This window comes from Vicia villosa, linkage group LG3, assembly GCF_029867415.1.
Source record: "Vicia villosa cultivar HV-30 ecotype Madison, WI linkage group LG3, Vvil1.0, whole genome shotgun sequence".
Taxonomy (NCBI): domain Eukaryota; kingdom Viridiplantae; phylum Streptophyta; class Magnoliopsida; order Fabales; family Fabaceae; genus Vicia; species Vicia villosa.
This window is the reverse complement of record NC_081182.1, coordinates 45,688,388-45,702,999: the sequence shown is the minus strand read 5'-3', so window position 1 is coordinate 45,702,999 and position 14,612 is coordinate 45,688,388. Positions and strand designations below refer to the sequence as shown.

The 14,612-nt window shown below is 34.4% G+C and overlaps 1 long non-coding RNA gene across 2 annotated transcripts; it reads left to right on the top strand.

Annotated features, from left to right (window-relative positions):
- Nucleotides 1-1,567: 1,567 nt before the first annotated feature.
- Nucleotides 1,568-3,992, top strand: LOC131655598 (uncharacterized). Of its 2 annotated transcripts, XR_009299828.1 has the most exons (3): nucleotides 1,568-1,991; nucleotides 3,318-3,673; nucleotides 3,794-3,992. It is a non-coding gene; the product is annotated as an uncharacterized LOC131655598 (long non-coding RNA). The 2 variants fall into 2 exon arrangements; XR_009299827.1 differs by having other exon boundaries at nucleotides 3,318-3,992.
- The last annotated feature ends 10,620 nt before the right edge of the window (nucleotides 3,993-14,612 follow it).

Here is a 14,612-nt window from a genome sequence, read left to right as displayed (position 1 = left end):
AGAGAAGATTTGTCGAGCGTCTCGAGTTACTCCCTTAAACAAGTGAGGTTCGATCGACTCTTTGTTTGTGTTTTTTAGGGTTAGGAACTTCCACTCAAGTGATCCCCTTAAACAAGAAGGATGAGAGTTTCTGTTCCTTTTTTATTGTTTTCACTTATTTATTAATGTTTTTTAAGTGTTTTCTTGGTATCTTTTAAAGGGATTTTATTTTGATATTTATTAAATGTTTTAGTGTTGAAAGGAAGAAGAATGAAAAGGGGAGACTAGCCTAAGAATCATTCTAACCTAATAGTTATTGTTTTATGTACAAAGGAATATCTACCTAAAAGTTAACATGATAATAGAATCGATTCTAAAGGAGCGTACAAATGATATTAACAAGGTGGGCCAAAATATGGCCAAAACTAAGCAACAAAGTCAAACAAACAATTATACAAAAAAACACATGGAAATGATACAAAAGAATAGAAGAGACAATTCAAGCATTAATACAAAAATACCCTAAAAATACTACTATTTTTATGAGCTTTTTTACAAGAGGTTTTTCATGTGAGAAATCCTAAGTGAAACTAGAAATTAAACTCTAAAAAGTCTATTTAGCAAAATAACATTTTTGTACATTTTGTTATCTAAAAAAAATCTAGAAAATAAACTTAAATCTAAAAGAGAAACTAAGGGAAAAAGGGGGTGTAAGTCTGAAAATTGTGGTTTGAATAGCAGTCTGGCGCAGGGCCCCTGGAAGTCTGGCCCACAGGTTTGTTTTTGTTTCAGAATTAAAAAAAGAAGGTGCGTGGGCCTGAAGGGAAAGCAGAGCTAGCAGCTCGGTGAAGGCCCAAAAGCTTGTTTTGTTATTGTTGTTCATTCTAAAAAACGCATGGGCCCTAAGAGACAGGGTGTGATCAGCATTTGCGTTTGGCCCATGGTTTACGTGATCCATATTTCAATCACTCAGAATAGAACATAAAAAATTAAAAAACAGGGAAAGAATGGAAACGATGTCGTATGGGGTCAATACGCTTGTGACTAGGGGTGGCAAAACGGGCCGCCCGCCCCGCCCGCCGCCCGCCCCGCCTTATGCCCGCCAAAAAACGAGCGGGGCGGGCATGCCCGCCAAGTAAAATGGGCATCAAAATCATGCCCGCCCCGCCAAGATGGCGGGTTGGCGGGCTTACCCGCCTATTTTTATTTATATTTTTTTAATAGATTAATATGCTTTTTTTTACCTTTTAATTAAACTTTTCACTTATTTTTTAAAACAATTTTTTATAAAAGTAATTTTTTAACAAATTTACTCTAAAAAATATTACATATATTTATAAATAAATGTATAAAATAAACCATCAAAAATTGCAATTACTAGAATTAACTAAAAAAAGAGTGAGTTTTAGAGGAGGAGCGGGTTTTGGCGAGCGGCGGGCTTTGGCGGGGCGGGTATGGCGGGCGGCGGGTTTTGGCGGGGCGGGCTTTGGCGAGCGGCGAGCCTAAAATCCCAACCCAACCCGCCAATTTTTGGCGGGTGTGCGGGCGGCCCGGCGGACCCCGGCCCGTTTTGCCACCCCTACTTGTGACCATTGAATTCATTTCAACTCAGTATTCTCCTTCTCTCGTTTTACATACGATTTCCGGCGAGTCCTCCGCCGTCCTCGCCGTCTCTAATCTCCCTCGATCAACTAAACCTGAACATAAACCTAACCTAAAATTACGCCCCGAGATCGATTACGTCCATAGATTGCACAGAAAATCCTTCATTTGGCCGGATCGATGAATTCCCTTCCGAAACCCTAGGTTCTAGAAATTCAAATTAAATGGAGACGGCGAACGAGAAGACATCAAGACCTTGGGGAAAATAATTGTGGAGGCTTACTCTACGCAATGGTGCTAAGAATCAAGCAGGTAATACGCGAGAGTGATCGATCAGAAAACTTACCGGGGATGACGATTCTTGAAGACGCTTAAATGGAGAAGAAAATACCAGAGGCAACTCCGAACAGGTAACGGCTTCGAATTCCTTTACTGTTTATTCCCCTCGCTTCACTTGTTGTTCTTCTTCCTCTACTCTTCTTCTTCTATTCTGTTTTCTTTTGAATTTTCTCTGCGAATTTCGGTTGAGAGCTCTGTGTGATTGGTTGTTGCTGTTGTTGACGTGAGAGTGAGACGAAGATTACAGAAGGTTGAGGTTTAGCTCTACCTCAATGAAGCTTCGATGTGAGGCTTCAAGAGGTATGTCGAAGGAGCTCTTGCAGAGAGAATTGTGGGAAGGTGAAGATTATGGTGAGTGAGAGTGAATCAGTGAAAATGGCGTCTAGATGAGAGAAGAGTGTGGAAGATGAATGGAGATGAATGAGAGGTGATGAGAGAATGGAGAAGGTGATGGTGAAGGGTAGAAATGAGCGTGTATGTATTGGTGGTGTGAAGAAGTGTGATAATGGTGTGTGTGGCGTCTAGAGGAACTGAAAATGAGGAGTGATTCTGATATATAGGTAGAAGGTTGAGTCAGTTGTGGAGGGGAGTGATTGAGGGCCCTAGGATCTGAGATTCGGTTATGAGATGGGTGGCTAGGATGGATTGAGATTGAATCAGTTGGATTCGGTTAGGTTGGTTAGTAGTTAGTTACAAAATTCTGTTATGGGGTTTTTTCTGTTATAGGTTTGCTAGGAGTGAAGTTTGTTATATTAGTTATAAGGTGCAAAACTGCAAATCTGTTAGTTCTCATTTTCGTTTTGACAGTTATAGGTGGTTAAGAAGGTTGGAAAAGTTTGTTACAAAAAACTGAAGGTTAGTTGCTAGGTGGTTAGGATTAGTTACTGACTTGTTAGAATCAATTGATTGGAAAACGAAATAGTGATAGGTTTTCTGAACTGATGCAGGGTTGTTAGGAGGTGGTTAAATGATAGTTGGGAAATGTTGGTTTGTAGTTACTGTTAGTTAATGTTTGTTGTGAAGTTAGTTAATTAGGGGGTTAAGGAGAAATCAGTTAGAGGGAGAGTTGAATGTTAAGACAAACTGTCGGTAGGATTTTGAAGTTAGAATGTGTAACTGCTATTAGAAATCAGCTTTAGTGAATAGGTTTTATGCATTGAGGCTTTGTATCCTTTTGAATTCGGCTGAACTGTTAGTATTTAGCAATGGCAATTAGTAGGATGGCGGGTTAGTTCAATCGGAGAAAGGTTTGCGAAGATGACACAGTATTAACTAGTTTATGATCTTGCTGAATGAATGGAAATGTGAAGCCAGATATCAATTGTTGCTATTTAACTGTTGCTGAAACTTGGTGTAGAAATTAGCATAATGATCTTGATTGTATGGCTCTGTTGCAGGGTTATGTTTTAGACAACTGAACCGGAATTGCGAAGTTATGATGTGCTGAGGCAGAACTAATATGAATGTCGACTACTTTGAACCGTGAGTATGCTAGAACTGATTCTTATGTTTTCATTTTCTGAACTGGTGTATGTTGGAACTATGTAGGTAGGGTATGATGGAGGCGGCAAGTTCGGGTGGCAGTTTGGCATGTACGAAAACGGTGAAGCTTGGATCAGTGTTCAAATTAGCTTCGAAAGTGAGCTGCGATCCCGTTACGAACTGTAAGTAGTTAAATTTGCTGGTGTTTATGATGATAAGTATAAGTGCTAAACTGTATGTGTATTTGTACTGATATGGAATTGTATGAATGGTAAGAACATGGTTTGAATTTCTATTTGATGCAGAGGGTTATTTGAACTGTGTGGATTTTGGTTTTGGTTTATGTACAAAATGCTTGAAGTTTAACCAATTTGTCTACTGGTTTATGCAGGATGTGAAGTGAACTGAGCAGCTTGGCATACCTTTGGAAATAACATGGAGTAAATGGAAGTAGCTTATGGAGGGTTTTTAGAAATAAGCTTAGGAGACTTGTGTAATTTTCAATATGCTGAATTTCTTTTGTACCCTTTGACTCATTGTAATGGATTGTAACTTTGACTTGAAATGTAATGAATTTGAGTTGGAATTCTTTTACTTGAACTTTGAATGAAGCTTCACCTTTTGTCGTAATCTCTTGTAATGTACGGATCAAACGAAATTTGGAGCTTGGTATTGACTTGTAATTATGGTACCAAGTAATGAACATTTCCCTCCATCTTTTAAATTTGAATTTTTGAATTTTGTATTTTTGAGATTGGATGAATTGAATGCTTTGAATTTGGAAGCCTTGCGTTCATGTCTTATAATTTTGAATCATGATAAACTTTCGTCTCCTTTTTGTAACCTGAGTTCCAAGAAATTATCATCTTAATCCAATCAAACTTGTACCTTAAGAACTCGATGAATATTTCACAGTAATGAATCCCATTTCAATTTAATTTCCAATATCCACTTGTGTCAAAAACAACAACCCAAACACCTCAATAACAATGAGCTCACAACTCCATATTTGCACCATGACAACGTCTTTCCTCAGTTGATGCCCTTCCTATAACCATAATGCCTTAGAAATCTTTTTGACGAAGACAAGGATTGAAGCACAGAAGGACACCTTAACATAAGATCCAATTACCCTTTGCTGGTGAACCTTGTAATTTGATAAATAAAAACTCCATGAATCAAACCCTAATTCCATGATCCCAGTGCTCAAAGAACAACCAGGTGAATCAAGTTTATCTCAAGTAGGAGTTTCAAACCAATAGAACCCTAGTCCACTAGAAGACTTTTGATCCCTTGTCTCAAATTATTGGTTAAAGATGCATGAAGTGTTAGATGGCCTAATGGAAGGATGCATATGAAATGAAAAGTCTAAGCCAGTTAGAAATTAAAGGGGTATGACAAATTTGGGGTATGACAGGTGGCTGCTGGAGTATATATATAATAAACATGTGTGCGTGCGTGCACAAAATCATGAAACACGACAATTATTGGACAGTTCAAGAATTTCAAAGAACAGTTACTAATGTTGGTGATGGACAAGCAACTTATGTTGCTAGAATTGATGGTATTAAAGGCTTCAATCTCAATGTTATCCCAAACAAGTTAGAGTTCAATGAGAAGAACGAGAAGAGAAGCTTCAAGTTGAGGATCGAAGTTGCCAGAATGACAAAATTAGAACAGGCGGCTTTTGGATAACTAAGTTGGAATGATAGCAAGCACGTGGTTAGGAGTCCAATTGTAGCCACCACTCTCAAATTGAAGTCATACTAGATATGTTGGAGAGGTTAATCAAATATGTTTCAAGTGAAAATGTAAATTGATTAAAAACATATTTGAAGAATATTCTATGTACTCTTCTTCAGCTGGAGCTTGTATTTCAAGAAAGAATATTTTAGTACAAAACCAATACCTATCATTGATTCTTATAGCTCAACACGACCACCATATAATTGTTCGTTTGTAATGTAACTCGACATTACTGTGCCTAGTACTTCGATATTAGCTCCATGGTCTGGAAATTCTCCCATGAAAATATTTTTGCCTTAAAAATATTTCACCAAATTCAATGTTTTAAGTGGAACATATATGGCACGTCCTCATGTTACAGGCATGTCGGCTCTTAGAAAAGTAGTACGCCATGATTGGACTCCAAATGCTATTAGGTCGGAAATTACGACAACATCAAACATATTTGATATTTCTAAGAAACCTATCAAAGTTATTGGAGTAGATAATAAATCTGAAAAATCTAAAAACCCTTTTTCTTTAGGTGTTATTCAAGTCAATCCTGATAGAGCGCTGTACCCGGATCTCGTTTATGATGTTGATGTGCAAGATTATGTTTACCTTCCTGGTGCACATAACTCTTCAAAAAAACATCAGTGTTATTACAAAGACATCTTCAAATGATTGTTCTAAACCTCAATTGGATCTCTACTATCCTTCTTTTATTGCTTTCTTTGATTGATGTTGGCAATTCTACATCAAGGACATTACAAGAACTTCATATAACGACTACTAATGATTATTACAAAAATTCAAATTGTGCAGATAGAATTGCTCGTATTAAAGACTTCCATGTCAATGTTAACCTAAAAAAGTTGGTGTGGTATGAATAGAACAATAAGAGAAGCATAAAGTTGATGATTGGAGTTGCTAGAATAAGGAAATTAAAATAAGTGGCTTTTCGATATCTGACTTGGATAGATAAGATGCCTTTGGTTAGGAAAGCGATAGTTAAGTACGAGATTTTAAGTAGGATTAAACCGCCAATGAAAGATCGTAATATTAGGATCACAACATCACACAAAGATCCTACCAAAGAGAAAATGAATATATATATATATATATATATATATATATATATATATATATATATATATATATATATATATATATATATATATATATATATAATGATCATGCGTGTGTGCGTGCGTGCAAAAAATCATGAAACACGAAAATTATTTGATGATGATTTAAACAAAACATATTTTTCTACTAAAAGGTGATAATAAATAGTACAAACGGCACAAAAGGAGAAGTACTACAAATGTAATAGTAAAATGTTAACAAATTTAGTTTTTTTCAGAAGTTTTTGCCAAAACAACGATATTCATGAATCCTTATATATTTTGGAAAATTATTATTTTTTATAACTGAAGTGATAGATGATGCATACAATATACGTATGGCTTTAGTTTTATGTGAATATTTAACAACATTAAGTATTTCATTCATTTCAGGTGCAAAAATTTCCATCTGGAATATTGATAAAAAATGAGAATAACTCAATGACATATAAAACTAGTTTTCAAAAGAGAGAACTTTTCAAATATTTTGTGGTTGCCTCAAGACAAAAAAATTCTTACAATGGTAGAGGGAAATTAAAGCACCGTGAAAAATACCTCTACATCTATTGATTGGATAATAAATAAATTTAATGTTCAATATATTTGCTTGGAAGCATTTCTGATTCTCAAAACAACCTTATTTTCATTAAGTGTGACTATATCTAGATATTTGCAATGCTCAAACATACACTTCAAATGAATTACAACAATATTTTCATTGATTTTCTATCTTTATAATTTATACACATTTTTTAAACATGCAAAAAGCTAAATAAATATTTTATTTTACATTGAGTTTTTAATTTTTGGTGTAATTGACAATTTTTACATTTTAAACACATACAAACAAAACTACCAAGTGATAAGGTTTGGAAGTAGAGTTGATTCTATTTCATTCTATAGCTATGCAGTTGGAACATCTTGAGGAATAGCTCAAAATTTAAATGTAGCAATATACAAAGCTACATATGAAGAAGATTTGCTACCATATGATGTAATAACCGATTTTTATGTTGCAATTTGAGAGAACATCAATTTTTTTCCTTATCATTAGGAGTTATGAAGAGCTTTTGTTGTTGTATGAAGACCCTTTATTTGTAGAAACTTTTGCAACTATTGAAAAAGGTGTTTTTGTTTCAACTGCAGTTGGAAATGACGAACTTCAGCTTAACACTCTTCACAACTTAAAACCATGGATGGATATCGATTTCTAGGGACTAGTCCACTTGAAAATAGTAGCAAAATTACAAGATTGTCTCTTTATAAATGTATATTTCCTACACGTAGTGTTTTGATTGTTTTAATGGGTTTATGTGAAAATGTTTAAGAACTCAAAAAGTGAAGAGTATGATTGTGGCATGTGAAGGAAAAATAGAACTAGGATTTATCAACAAGTATATAATTTGGATGTAGCAAAAGTGTTATGATTTTTTTTTTTATTTCAAATGACTCTCATATAAAACTAGTTTTCAAAAGAGAGAACTTTTCAAATATTATTTGGTTACCTCAAGATCAGAAATTTCATACAATGGTAGAGGGAAAGCACCGTGAAAAACACCTCTACATCTATTGACTGGATAATAAATAGATTTAATGTTCAATATATTTGCTTGGAAGCATTTCTAATTCTCAAAACAACTCCTTATTTTCATTAAGTGTGATTATATCTAGATATTTGCAATGCTCAAACATACACTTCAAATAAATTACAACAATATTTTTATTAATTTTCTATCTTTTATAATTTATATATTTTTTTAAACATGCAAAAAGCTAAATAAATATTGTATTTTACATTGAGTTTTTAATTTTTGGTGTAATTGACAATTTCTACATTTTAAACACACATACAAAAAAAATATCAAGTTATGAGGTTTGGAAGTAGAGTTGGTTCTATTTCATTCTATTGCTATGCAGTTGGAACATCTTCTGGAATAGATTAAAATTTACATGTAGCAATGTACAAAGCTACTTATGAAGAAGATTTGCTACCATATGATGTAATAGCTGCAATTGATGTTGCAATTTGAGACAACATCAATCTTCTTTCCTTATCATTAGGAGTTATGAAGAGCTTTGTCGTGGTATGAAGACCCTTTACTTGTAGCAACTTTTGCAACTATTGAAAAAGGTGTTTTTGTTTCAGCAGTAATTGGAAATGACGAACTTAAGCTTAACACTCTTCAAAATTCAAAACCATGGGTTATCATGGTGGCTGCTGGAGTATGGATATCGATTTCTAGGAACTATTACACTTGGAAATAGTAGCAAAATCACAAGATTGTCTCTTTATAAATGTATCTTTCCTACCCGTAGTGTTTTGATTGTTTTCATGGGTTTATGTGAAAATGTTGAAGAACTCAAAAAGTGAAGAGTATGATTGTAGCATGTGAAGGAAAAATGGAGCTAGGATTTATCAAGAAGTATATAATTTGGATTTAGCAAAAGTGTTATTATCTATTTTTATTTAAAATGACTCACATATAGACGATTTAGAAAATAGGTTTGCGTCCCTCATTATTAATCCATAAAAGGAGGAAGTTTTCAAAATTTACATCAACATGAGTAGTAATTCTATACACTCTCCTTTAATTCTTTTTTGTCTTTCAAGAAAGCATATTTTGGAACAAAACCAACACCTATCATTGATTTTTATAGCTCAAAAGGGCCATCATATAACTGTTTGTTTATAATGTAACTCGACATTACTGCGCTTGGTACTTCGATATAAGCTCCATGGTCTGCAAATTTTCCCTTTAAAATATTCATGCCCTAAAATTATTTCACCAACTTCAATGTTTTAAATGGATCATATATGGCATGTCCTCATGTTACAAGCTTGTCGTCTCTTAGAAAAGCAGCACGCGATGATTGGACTGCAAAAGCTACTAGGTCAGCAATTACGACAACATCTGACATATTATATTACTAAGAAACCTATCAAAGTCATTGGAGTAGATAACAAACATGGAAAATTTGCAAACCCTTTTGATTTAAGTGTTGTTCACGGCAATCTTATTAGATCACTGTACCCCAATCTCGTTTATGATGGTGATGTGCAAGATTATGTTAACCTTCTTGGTGCACATAACTCTTCAAAACAACACTAGTCTTATTACAAGGACCTCTTCGAACGATTGTTCTAAACCTCAATTGAATCTCTATTATCCTTATTTTATTACTTTCTTTGATGCTGACAATTCTACATCAAGGACATTACAAGAATTTCATAGAACAGCTACTAATGATTATTATGAAAATGCAAGTTGTGCGGATAGAATTGCTCGTATTAAAGAATTCCATGTCAATGTTACCCAAAAAAGTTGATGTGCTGTGAAAAGAACAAGAAGAGAGGCATAAAGTTGATGAATTGAGTTGCTAGAATAAAAAAATTAAAACAAGTGACTTTTGGATATCTGACTTGGCTTGATAAGAAGCATTTGGTAAGGAGCAAGATAGTTAAGTACGGGATTTTAAGTGGGATCTAGCCGCAAATGAAAGATCGTAATATTAGGATCAGAACATGACACGTAAGATCATACCGAAGAGAAAAGTGAATATATATATATATATATATATATATATATATATATATATAATAAACATATGTGCGTGCGTGCACAAAATCGTGAAACACGAAAATTATTTGATGATGACTTAAACAAAGCTTATTTTGCTACTAAAAGGTAAGAATAAGGATCTTGGAGATGTATGCCTCTGATTGAATGGTGTTTTGAAATGTGACCCAAGTTGATTGAATTTTAGAATGATCGCCCTTAGTCAATAGGATCTTCATGCGATGTGCCCCTATGATCATTAGGATTTTCCCCTGATTATAGGGCTCCTCTTATTTGTTTTTCCCCTAATCAGTAGCATCTTGAAATGGATCGCTTTTTATCAAACTAATTTTGAGATTTCCTTGGTGCTAAGTATTGATTCATCAGTAAAATTGTATCTTTTTGAAAAGTAATTCTAAGTCGATACACATGCAGGTTTTGAAATTAATTATCGAAAAGAAATGAATGATTTAAGATGGAGACGTGGCAGCATGGTGATAATTTAACAAACAATAGGAGTCAGTTTAACATAAATTCTTTTTAGTATGCTTTCATAGTGAACCTAGCTTCAATTAGTGCTTTTGAAGGTTGTAACGTGGCCATGGTTCGTGGTTTAAGAAATAAAGGATATAAGGACAAAAAATTATTTAGCCCACCCCATTCTCCTTAATTTTCTCCAATCCTAAATTTGATTAATCCAATGGATGTATTCAATATGCAAGAAAATTTTCATAGTCGTGATGATGAGCGCAAGCATTAGTAAATATCCAAGCGCCAGTGAAAATCATTAACAAGATCCAAGCGCCAATGACGAGTATTGTTAAGATCCAAGCACCAATGAAGAGTATTGATAAGATCAAAACATTGATGAGAAGCTTTTGATGATTTTTGAGGTGGCATTCATAAGATTTGTTCTCTAATTCATTTGTTTTCAATCCCTTATTTTTTGCATGGACTAATTCTTTTAAATTTTGGCCCATCGGGATACCCTAAATTTTTCCTAACGTTTCTCCTTTTGAAATTGTTTCTTTGACATTTTGAACATGTGTGACTGCCACGTTGATTTTTGTGAGCTTCGTCTTCATTTCTTCCTCGATCTTGGATGATGTATGCGAGGAAAAGGATGTGCTCGAACCTTTTCTTTAATTTGACTTGAGTCTTATGAGATTTGAAAGCTCCATTAAATTAATCGAAATCTACCCTGCCCCTGGTTAGATTTTAAGGTTTTTTTTTTTGTTTTTCTTTAAATAGAAAAACTCCAACTCCTGGCTCCAGGGGGTTGACTACGGATTATCTCCTTATTCCTCCACTGTTTAGGATTTGAAACAATTCCTTACATCACCAGCTCGATCTTACATTGAAAGCATACGCTAGCAAGATTTTAGTTATTTATATTTACATCATTCTCCCTTGAAGTTTGTTAAAGGTAAAAAAACAAATTGATTGAATTTTTTGTTTTTATTTTTGTATTGGTGAATACGAAGGGGTTGATTCCAAAAACACGCGTGCTTACTTTATTAGAACAAATAATCCAAAGATACAAGTTACAACAAATACAACTTAGCAACAAAGAAATTACAATTTAAAATTGATAAAGTCTAATGATCGTAAGGATGAGCTTCATTGTTGATACACCAATCTTGGGAGACAACTTTTAGTTCTTGGACTTTGTCAAAGTAAGGGCGACCTTTATCTTTCTTTGTCTGAGGCATACCTTTTACATGAGGGTATTAGATCTGGTTGAGACCATTGCTTTTGATATGGGGAATCACTAATGTTAGTTGCTTTTGAGGCATTGTGTAGGCCCACGACTTGTATAATGAAAGGCTTCCTTCTCTAATAGGACTTGTACTCCTTTGAATTCTTCCCTAGCTTTTGAGTTTGTTTGTGAGTATCGGGAAACCTGCTAGCTTGGATGACAATTAGATAAGGGCAAAGGTGAAAATGCATAAGAAAATGTATATATGTAAATGAAAATGCAATGCAACACGGGCGTAGGATAAACATATGATAAGGATACCCTACACAAATCGAAGGATGAACCTTAGTTCCTGGGACTATGACAAATCTAAGGAAACTTAAACGGGTTTTAGAATTGTCATTGGCCCTAAAGAAATCCCTATAGGCTAAGGATATGCAAACAGAGACTCCTACAGGCTAGAAACTATGATAGACAACTGGAAGTCCTACATGCTAGGGATGCCCTATACTGACTTGAGGATTAAGACAGACACAATAGAAACTCCTAAAAGACTATGGATTGTGAAAGATGAAAGGAATCCCTTCAAGCTAGGGATTTTGGCCTAAAAAGGGAAATCCCTACAGGCTAGGGAATATTTTATAAAAGTGGAGATCCCTACAGGCTAGGGAATACGACTAAAAACAGAAGCCTATACGGGCTAGGGCAGTAATGCCTTGTACCAGTTTTTGGATATTTATGAAAATGAAAACACCTTAAATAGGTTTAAGGTGGTGAATACCATAAAGAGATTAAGGTAGTGAATACCCTATAAGGGTTTTAGGATAAATAGTCAAAAGATAACCCTTACGAGTTTCTTGAGAAAGAAATACACAAAAGATAACCCTAGAATGTAGGCTCTTAAGTTTGTCCTACGCGCAATCTACCTCCCCATAATGGTAATCTTTCTCTGACAGGATTTATGGATAACACGGAAGGGAAAGGCTATAGTGCCTCCCTTAAGTGGAGTCTCATCATAGACCGAGATCTTGTTTCTTAGGTCGTACAAAGGTCTTCCCATAAGATTTTGTTTGCGTTTTACAAAGTCGTAGGTCAAATCCAAAGTCCTACCTCCGAAAGAATACTCTTTCCAAAGGTATTTCTTAGGATTAGACCAACTCTAGGTGAAATAGTCGCAACAATGCACGGGAGCAGATTAGCCCTCATGGCCAGTTGACATTTCGTTCTCTAGGGTAACTTTCATGCTCTCGTCACAAAATTAATCCCAATAAATAAAAAATGAGCACAAAAATCAGTGTTTTAAAAATCAGACCGAACTGGCCGGTCGGACCGGTCAAACCGAGAATCGGAGGGGTCACTTGTCTCGTTTGATTGCTAGACCAAATATGCTATTGAACCGGTGAGAACCGGCCAAAATAAAAAAACCGGTGAATCGACTGTTTTAGAAAATCGGTGGTTCAAATGCATACTATTTTTTTCCGCACAAAATGAAGTCGTTTTCATGATTTTTTTTATAAAAAATATATTTAAAATATAATTAGATTTTATTAAACCTTAATTGGAACAACTTTTCCCCTATTTGCAATTAGACTTAGTTTAAAATATATTTAAATTTATATTTTGTATTATTTTATTGTGAGTGATGATTAAATTTAGAATTTGAATGTAAAAAATAAACATGTGAAATTATGATATTTTAAAATTGTAAAATTTTATAGGTGTTGTGATATTTTTTAGAGACCAAGTCATATGGTTCGACCGATTTAATAAATATATAGTATTGCAATAGGGACCGGTTTATTCAACCGAATTATCCGATTTAATCTGATTTAGTCATGCGGTTCGACCAGTGACCCAGTTGTTCAACAAATGAACCAGTGACCCAGTACCCTCACCAGTTTAATGACCAGTCCAATTTTTTAAACACTGATAAAAATTTAAAAAATATATAAAAGGTGAATAATATATAAGATAAATGAATATTAATAAATAAATACAAACCCAATATAATAAAATCCCTAAATAAAAACCTAAACCTAAAAGTAAGGTCGACTCTAAGTTTAAGGAAGGATCCCCAACAGAGTCGCCAGCTATAGCAACCGGCTTAAAATTTTAAGAGTCGCCACCACTAATTTATATCCTATGGGAAGGGATATAATGGATAACCATAAGTTTAGATATTCTACGTTCGTGAGTCGGTTAGACGAAGGAAAGGTGCTAGGCACCCTTCATCTCCCTTGTATTCAAAGGGATCCTTTTTTGGTTTAAATTTTATAAGTTTTAAATTTTAGTTACGGTAAACCTACATTTACCCATTGTTGCACCCCAAAATTTGCCCATCTAATTATTCTTAATTGGCTTACATATCTCATTCATTTACATCTTAGGTCATCAATAAAATCATGCATCATTAAACAACCATTGGCATTAGAATCAGAGATCTTAAATTATTAAGGTTTCACTGTAATTTTTGGGGTGCATACACCCAACAGAGACTGATTCATCTAGTTCTCCTATGTGCTTTGAAATGGGACTCAGAAAGTTTTATGGATCGCGAGTAAAGAGAACACAATTTTGGGAGCGCCTTGGCTCTTGTGGATTAGGGTTTCCATCATCATTTAAGGCTTATTTCAATTGATCTTTATCATATCTTCTGGCTTGGTTCAAGTGGGTTTTTATTATCGTTCGAAGTACTGGATTAACTTGAAGATGTGTGTCATTTAGATCCAAACAATAACTTGAAAATAATTCATTCAAAGTTCAAGTTTCAACTATATTCAATGTTTAAGATGAATTCCATTTGCAAAGCTCATTCAAATGACTATCATGATTTATCACAAGTTTCTTTTAAGGTTTATTACAAGCTTATGAAAGTCGATATTATCGTTCATACAAGCCTCAATTTCATTCATAAAGTACACGTGGAGGGAAACTTCATTTCATCATGTAAAGAAAGAAGGAGGCCAACAATGATTCAATACATATTTATCACAATCAGTTCCAATTCCTTTTAATGTCACTACTAAAGGCTATACAAAAAGATTATTCAAGAAGATCATTCAAGTCTCTACTATAAAGATTATACATATTTCCATCAAGAAA